Source organism: Mus caroli, chromosome 18 (assembly GCF_900094665.2).
Source record: "Mus caroli chromosome 18, CAROLI_EIJ_v1.1, whole genome shotgun sequence".
In the NCBI taxonomy this organism is placed as follows: Eukaryota; Metazoa; Chordata; class Mammalia; order Rodentia; family Muridae; genus Mus; species Mus caroli.
Genome location: NC_034587.1, coordinates 26329417 through 26336621, shown reverse-complemented (window position 1 = coordinate 26336621; position 7205 = coordinate 26329417). Strand labels below are relative to the sequence as shown.

Below are 7205 nucleotides of genomic sequence, written 5' to 3'. Positions count from 1 at the left end.
GCGGCGGCGGTGCACACCTTTAATCCCAGCACTTGGGAGGCAGAGGCAGGCGGATTTCTGAGTTCGAGGCCAGCCTGGTCTACAAAGTGAGTTCCAGGATAGCCAGGGCTATACAGAGAAACCCTGTCTCCAAAAACCAAAAACCAAAAACCAAAAACCAAAATACAAAACAAACAAACAAACATATTCTTAAAAGAGCTAAAATTATATTGTAGTTATTTATATTAATTGTGCTCTAACCAATGAATGTCTTTAATGGTGCCTTGGCATGTCTATCATTTAGATACGTTGTAACCCCTGAAACCACCTTTTCTGGGGATCAGACTCTCTTGAACTTAGTTTCTAGAGTCACACAGCTTCTGAGAGAGCTGATAGAAAATAGAGAGAGACATAGTACATTTTGTTTTTGAGGATTGATTCTATGCCAACTCTATGAGTTGAGCATCATCTACCATCACTGTTACCAGTTACATGCATAAAATACTAGCAGACCGTAGTTCTGAAAGGACCTGCCAAACACGGCATTGAAAACCCTACAGATATTGATTTTACAGTCTCTCTACTGATTCTACATCAGGCTCCTTTACTTTCTGGCAATCTTTATAACTTTTACACTGACATAAATTGCCATAAAATAAGCATCCAGCACACCCCTCCCTTTCCTCCTCTAGAAATGGTTAAGGACGCTCCATTATTCTATTAACATGTTTGACCATTAATTCTCCTGATATCCCTGGGAATGACGAGGTGACTCTAAAGTTGGAGGGCAATTTGTACTGCTTGCTGGATTTATTATTATCCTCTCTAGTGGAAAGCACATGAATTCATCTGAACATTTATTTTCCTTAGTGTGCTGCTATTTTTCTTTTTATGTTTTTTAACGTAGATTTAGTGGCAGAATATTAGCAGCTGAGGATACAGGAGCTGTTGTCAACACAGTAAGGCAAACAGCTCAGCTTTCAGCTTTTGGTTTCTAATCCCTAGATGTCCCTTGATGGTCATGAAAGGAAGCCATATGGCAAATGGAGAGGTAGGCTCAGTGCTCCCTAATTGGTTGGAAATTAGCCAGTCTACATGTGAATTCAAAGGACTGTGGGTTGTAAATATAACATAAGAAAAAACTCTTGCTCCATCCTTAACAGTGCCATGTGAGTTTTCTACTGCATCATAACAAATTACCTAAGGTTTCATTGTTTAAACTAGCAGAGTTTTCTTGCAGTTTTCTATGTAAATTGTTCCATGTAAGTCTCACAGGGTTAAAACCAAGATGACTCAGCCATTTTGAAACTCAGCGGTAGATTCTAGTGTGAGCTTGTGAGCTTCGAGAGTCAACAGTATTCCTTAGCAGCTTCTGGCCTTTTTCTGCTACCTTCAAAGACAGCCATAGAGCTTGAGTCCACAAACCATTTAATTAAAGACAGACATGGTGTCAACACCTGGTAAAAACCATATCACTTAGATATCTGAAAGATAGCTACTATTGCAACTGTGAGACTAAGCCAAGAGCAATTCTGTAGAATTGGGACAGCAGTCATCAAATTGAAATATAATACAACCCTGAGCATCATCACATGATGAAGTCTTTCTTAGGATTCTGCTCATTGAGAATCTGGCTATTTGAAGATCCCAGTTTAACAAAACCAAATGTGGGCATTGATAGCCATTAAAAATCTGAAGCCTGCTTCTGATTCTACCTCTGTGTTGTTTGTTTTATCTCAAATGGAACATTCAAATTCTAAGGACTTTATTTCCTATGAACATCATAACTGTTGCTATTATTTATGTAATTGCTTTTCATCCTTTAAGCTATGGAAGTGCATGGGTCTCTCACCCCATGTGGCTCCATTTATTTTTGTGTGTACATTTGACTCTGAACAAGGAAAAATAAGATAACCTTTAAAAAAGTGAAGTTTAAGTATAAGAATCATCCATGGATTGATTGTAAATTATTGACCTTGAAATCTTTACAGAGTTTAAAAATATGGGGCATGTGGAAATGTTATGCTTTGTTTTTAGCATTGATATTGATGGTGAATGATTGTCACTGAATACTAATGATGTTAGATTTGAAGAACATATGTATTTTTTCTGTACTTGCTTTACTGGTAGCTACTCATATTACACAGTCGTTTAAAATTACAGCTGCATCTTTAAAACCATATATATTTTTAAGGAACATTCCAATACACAACCATGATCCTAAATATTAATACTTTTCTTCTTATACTTTTATGATTGAAGAACAAAGGCTGCATTGAGTTAAAGAGATTTTAAATTATTAGTTCTTTTGATAGAATTTTGTGGTTGGGATTGGATGATAAAGACAAGGAGAATACGTGGTTAACAATAAGACCAGATAGATTTAATAATCTCTGAGAAAGGCATCTTGTGAACTGTATACTTGGACAGAGATGGTATATAAATACTTTGGTATGTAGAAGAATCTCATCCTCCATGCAACTCATCCAATGTTTCCCTGACTCCCACAGCTGATGCTCACATATCATATGGTGCAGTCACTGTGCTCATCACTGCTTCTCAGTGACCTATGCAGATGGAGGAACAGATATTACATTGGAATCACCCAGGCTTGCTCCTGAATGATGATGTGTGATCTACTAATGGAATGTTTTGCTAGTCTGCATAATGTAGAGCAGAGGGGTTGAGAACATTCTAGGCTGAGAGGACCACATGAAAAACAATCCTTACTGTAGAGGACAGACATCTGCGAATCCCAAGGAAAAATTCCATGTCTTGACTTAATCTTGGGGATAGAAGGGCAGATTGGGATGTTTAGCTGGTACTCATTTCTGCACATTAAAGAGTTTTCCCATTCAACCATCCAGGTTTTTACTCTTTAATGGTAGAGGATCTTAGCTGCTCTTAGCCAGCCTATTCTGTGTAGAGCAGTGCTTAGTTTGACAGTTTGTGATTATATTTATTTTTGATTATAGGTATTTCAATACTAATAAGGCCCTCTTTCTCACACAGATTCCTCTTATAAATCCCTCAGTGTTGTTATATTCTATATGAAAGACAACATCAGTCCACGCCAGCCAGATACATCTCCAGACTTACTTAGATTAAGCAGTGTACAACAACTGCAACAATATACTATTTTTCATTCTGAATTTTTCTATAGACACAAAAGAGTCATATAGCCACAGATCATTTTGTTTTAGAAAATCTCTGACAAATTCATTTGAAACTTCAAACTTACTGCTTTGTAGTTTATTTAATGTTTGGTAAAATCTGAGATATTGAAATTAGGAAAATGTTATGATAGAACATGGTATCTCAGCATCTATCCCCAGAAAAAACTGTAAGACTGGAAAACTGCACAATTTTTGAGTCCGTAAAAATCAAAATGATCCCTCCTTATGTCAGCTTCTGTTTAATGGCAGAGTGTCACTGCACAGAGCTGTGACCCATTGGTCAAGGAGTTCAGAACTTCCAGCTTGACTCAAAATTACTTCAGATACATATCAATCAAAACAACAAAATTACAAAAATATTTTGATATAAATACACAAACAAACCAGATTTCAGCTATGAGAGAGAATGACTTGCCCTCTGTGATGAAAATATAGCTTCCTTTTCTTTCCCTAGGTAGTAGTAGTACATGTGACTTCACAGATGGAGTGCCTGTGACTTTCACAGAATGCATTTGTCCCCAGAAAGCATAAGCTTATCATGTTTCTGTTCTCCCTTTTACCTGAACTAAAGCTTCAAATTTCACACTAAAATCTTGTGATTCCAAGGGCATTGTTGATGCTTACTCTAAATCTCTATCCTTTATTTTAGTGTCTGGTGGTTCTATTTTCTAGTTCTAAGCTATCTTTATATGAATGATTGTAGCTTGGTAAGGGGCAACTTCAATGTCTGTAGTTTATAGGTGTGCTTGAAGTTAGCTTTTTCAAAGAACAGGTGGTGAGGGCCAATATTAATGATACTCACCTAGGGTATTTCTGTGACTTGAGGGCTTGACTGTATTTTTCTTTGAAACAACTAGGTGCCAGAAAGGTATCTAGTGTTGGCTCTTGGTACAATAAAATCAAAGGATGTACAACACATTCTCTAATCCCAGGAAGATAGAAAAAGCATCATCTAGCCCCAACCTCCAATGGCAGTTCAAATTGGGAGTCACAAAATCCAGATTTAGAAATTATCTGTACACATTGCCAGGTAATTCAACCTTGTTCATTTGCTTATTAGTGGTAGTAATTTAATTACTAATTCTCACCAGTTTCCTAGCAAGAGAAATGTAGCAAGCCAGATAGACACAGGCACATAGAAGTGGTCTTTCATGTGTGTGAGTGAAACTCACACAAGTGACTTTTCACACCAAGCACTAAGTACCTTCACATATTGTAGTATCCGTTTTTCAATTAGTAATATGTTTCCTCGATTATATAGGGAGTATCTCTCTCTGGATAGGAGTTCCTCTGCCTGTCTTTGGAGGACATTTCAGATCACTGTGCCCACCCTTACTTTCAAGACCTACTGCTTATCTTTTATCTTGATTGATAATAGTCAGCCAACCACGCTAATGTTGTAATTTCCCAGTAACCTACAGAGGAATCAAGTCTCAGTAGGACACCAGTAAGACAAAAGCTCTAAAAGCAGCCTTATCACCTGAAGTTCTCATTTGGGAGCAGCTGAGCCCTAATGTTCCAACTTGCCAGATCCTCATGATGTAAATTGGCTGCCAACAAGCAGAACTGTCAGAGAGAGCTACCTGCCTGCTATTTGCTAGCCAGGATTTGTAATTGCCAGAGAAGTTAATGGAATTGTCAGACCATTGATAAAAGTGGGTGCTGAAGAAGGAGAGCTAGATTTAACGAGCAGCTCCTACTCCGTTGAGGTGCAGCCTGTTTGCTCTCGGAGTCCTGACACCCCTTTGTTCCACAGTTTGGTAACACATCTGACTTACCAGAGAGAAAGTGGTCAGTTTTCCCAATAATTGCTTCCAAACTTATATATCTGATAAGTGCTTTCATTTAGAGTGTCTTACAAATTGCCCCTTTAAGGCTCATTCTTAGTGTGCTTCCTGGAGAATGTGCAGCGATTAGAATAGATGTGCTCCTTCAGGTAAGTTCTAACAAAACACACAGCATTTTTCCCAATGATAATGGAGCTGAATAATCTTCGATATAGAATTTTATTAAAAATAACTCCTATCTCTCTCCAGGTCAATATGCTGAAGTACCTTGCCATTAAGCACATATTATGCCCTTTATTACATCCTGCAAGACTCATTATTCTGCATTTATCTGCACTGAATTTTCTATCTATTAGGCCAAGTATTTAAGTGAGCTAATTCTTTCCCTACCATAGGACTGTTTTTCAGGGTTGACCTTTCCTCCCAATTTAGCATCCTCTACCTTCAAGAACACTGTGTTGTAAGTAATGCACGTGGTGTTATTTAACTTGTTAATAGCAATGCCGCTGATATCATTTCTAGTCCAAGGTAGCTCATTAACAAGTGTAGCTGAGCTGTGATTATATCTTTATCTTCGGTTTCATAATACAGAAGTCTTGACTGCAATAAAAGCAAAAAGAAAAACATATCTTGATTAAAACAAAACCTAAGCATCAGTAGAATCTTCTTGGTCTCTATTTCTTTGGACCAACAGGGGCTCCAGAGAGATTACCACTTGAATCCTGGCAGGTAACTCTTCATTCTACAACCCTGGGTCACCAAGACAGACATCACTTAGACCCAGAAAATTGGTGCAATTAATTCCAGGTTTCTACTTCAGAAGTCCCTGAACTGGTAACTGTGGGTCAGTGACTGAAGGTGGCAGCAATGGGAGAATGAAATCTGACTCTGCAGCTGCCCAGGTGCCTTCACTGAGAATAGTGAGAGAAGCGCAGACTTGCTTTCATGTTTCCACATACAAAATCACTCAGTATTCAAATTTCTAATCCTATGACCTGCTTATACACAGATACCATGACAGAATGATGGGAGGGTTTTTTGTTGTTGTTGTTTTTTTTGGGGGGTGAATAATATTGCTATGAAACATAACATACACCTGAAAGAAGACACATTACTTAGGGGACCTTGAAAAATGACAACATTTATGAATCAGAAGTTCAAGTAACCGCAGAAGAAAGTAGCTGCAAGTCATGGATATAAACACATTGGCTGTCACTTTAAACCATGACAATAATGATATATACCACTTATTAGAGGCCTGAATTAGTCATGTTCAGCTGACACATTATATATTTAGGGATTTATAAAAATGCAAATTTAATATCTCTCAATTCATCTTGTGAAAAGTCTAGTATAGGTCTCAAACCAAGTTAACATCAAGGAGTTGGCAATGGTATCTTCCTTTCTAAACACTGCAGGACATCAATATTTCTTCCTTATTCAACTAGTGGGTGGTGTTCAACTCCTTAGAACTTTAGACTGAAGTCTCCTATCTTTGCTATTTCCAAACATGGAACATGCCCATCATGTAGAGGCTTTCCCATTCCTTAACTTGTGATCTATTAAATTTAATTTCAAAGGCAAAAAGACAGAGTCAAATTCTTAGCCATGGGAGTGATGTTTGTATTTTTATTAATTGCTTTGACTCTAGCAGAAGAAAGTTTTCTACTTGTAAGAAAGTATATGATTGGACTGAGTCTGCCAGTTGATTTGAGACAATTTCTTCATCTCAGATTATGGCCTGAATCACACATGTAAGTTATCCTCTGGCCACATAGTTAATGTGGTCACAGTTTAGGAGTTAAGGCATAGACATAGGGGGAAGTTGATAGTATGTTCTAACCCTGGATTTTGAGTCTTTTGTTAGGACTGGGTTGACAGTTGAACACACTGTCATCTCGGTGAATTAAGTTTGTTATTAACCCAATTCAAGATCTGAACCTGGCCTTTGTACCAGGGCCCTGGACCAGTTTAGTCAAAGTATACGAATATCCTTAATACTTACACTTAGGCATTCTAACTATATACATTAATTGCCATATTTGAGCTCAACATATTTTTGTGTTTTTTAATAATATTCTTATACATATTATAACAATACACAAGACATGTGTTCATGTACTTTAGGTTACATATTCACTATTGAGTCAATTTTTTTTTTCAAATTTGGTTTTGTTTATTTCTGTGTACCTTTTCCTCATGATTTTATTCTCAGTAGTGAGATATCACAAATTAGAATATACATACATCATGCCAATCATTT

General features: G+C 37.3%; 1 long non-coding RNA gene across 1 annotated transcript in view; it reads right to left on the bottom strand.

Moving 5' to 3' along the window:
- LOC110284441 overlaps positions 1-7205 on the bottom strand; it is a 61314-nt gene that overhangs the window by 45637 nt on the left and 8472 nt on the right. The window contains exons 2-4 of the long non-coding RNA XR_002376935.1: positions 5385-5542; positions 2427-2546; positions 308-359 (exon numbers count right to left, since the gene is read on the bottom strand). This is a non-coding gene — a long non-coding RNA (uncharacterized LOC110284441). The remainder of the gene's footprint in view (positions 1-307; positions 360-2426; positions 2547-5384; positions 5543-7205) is intronic.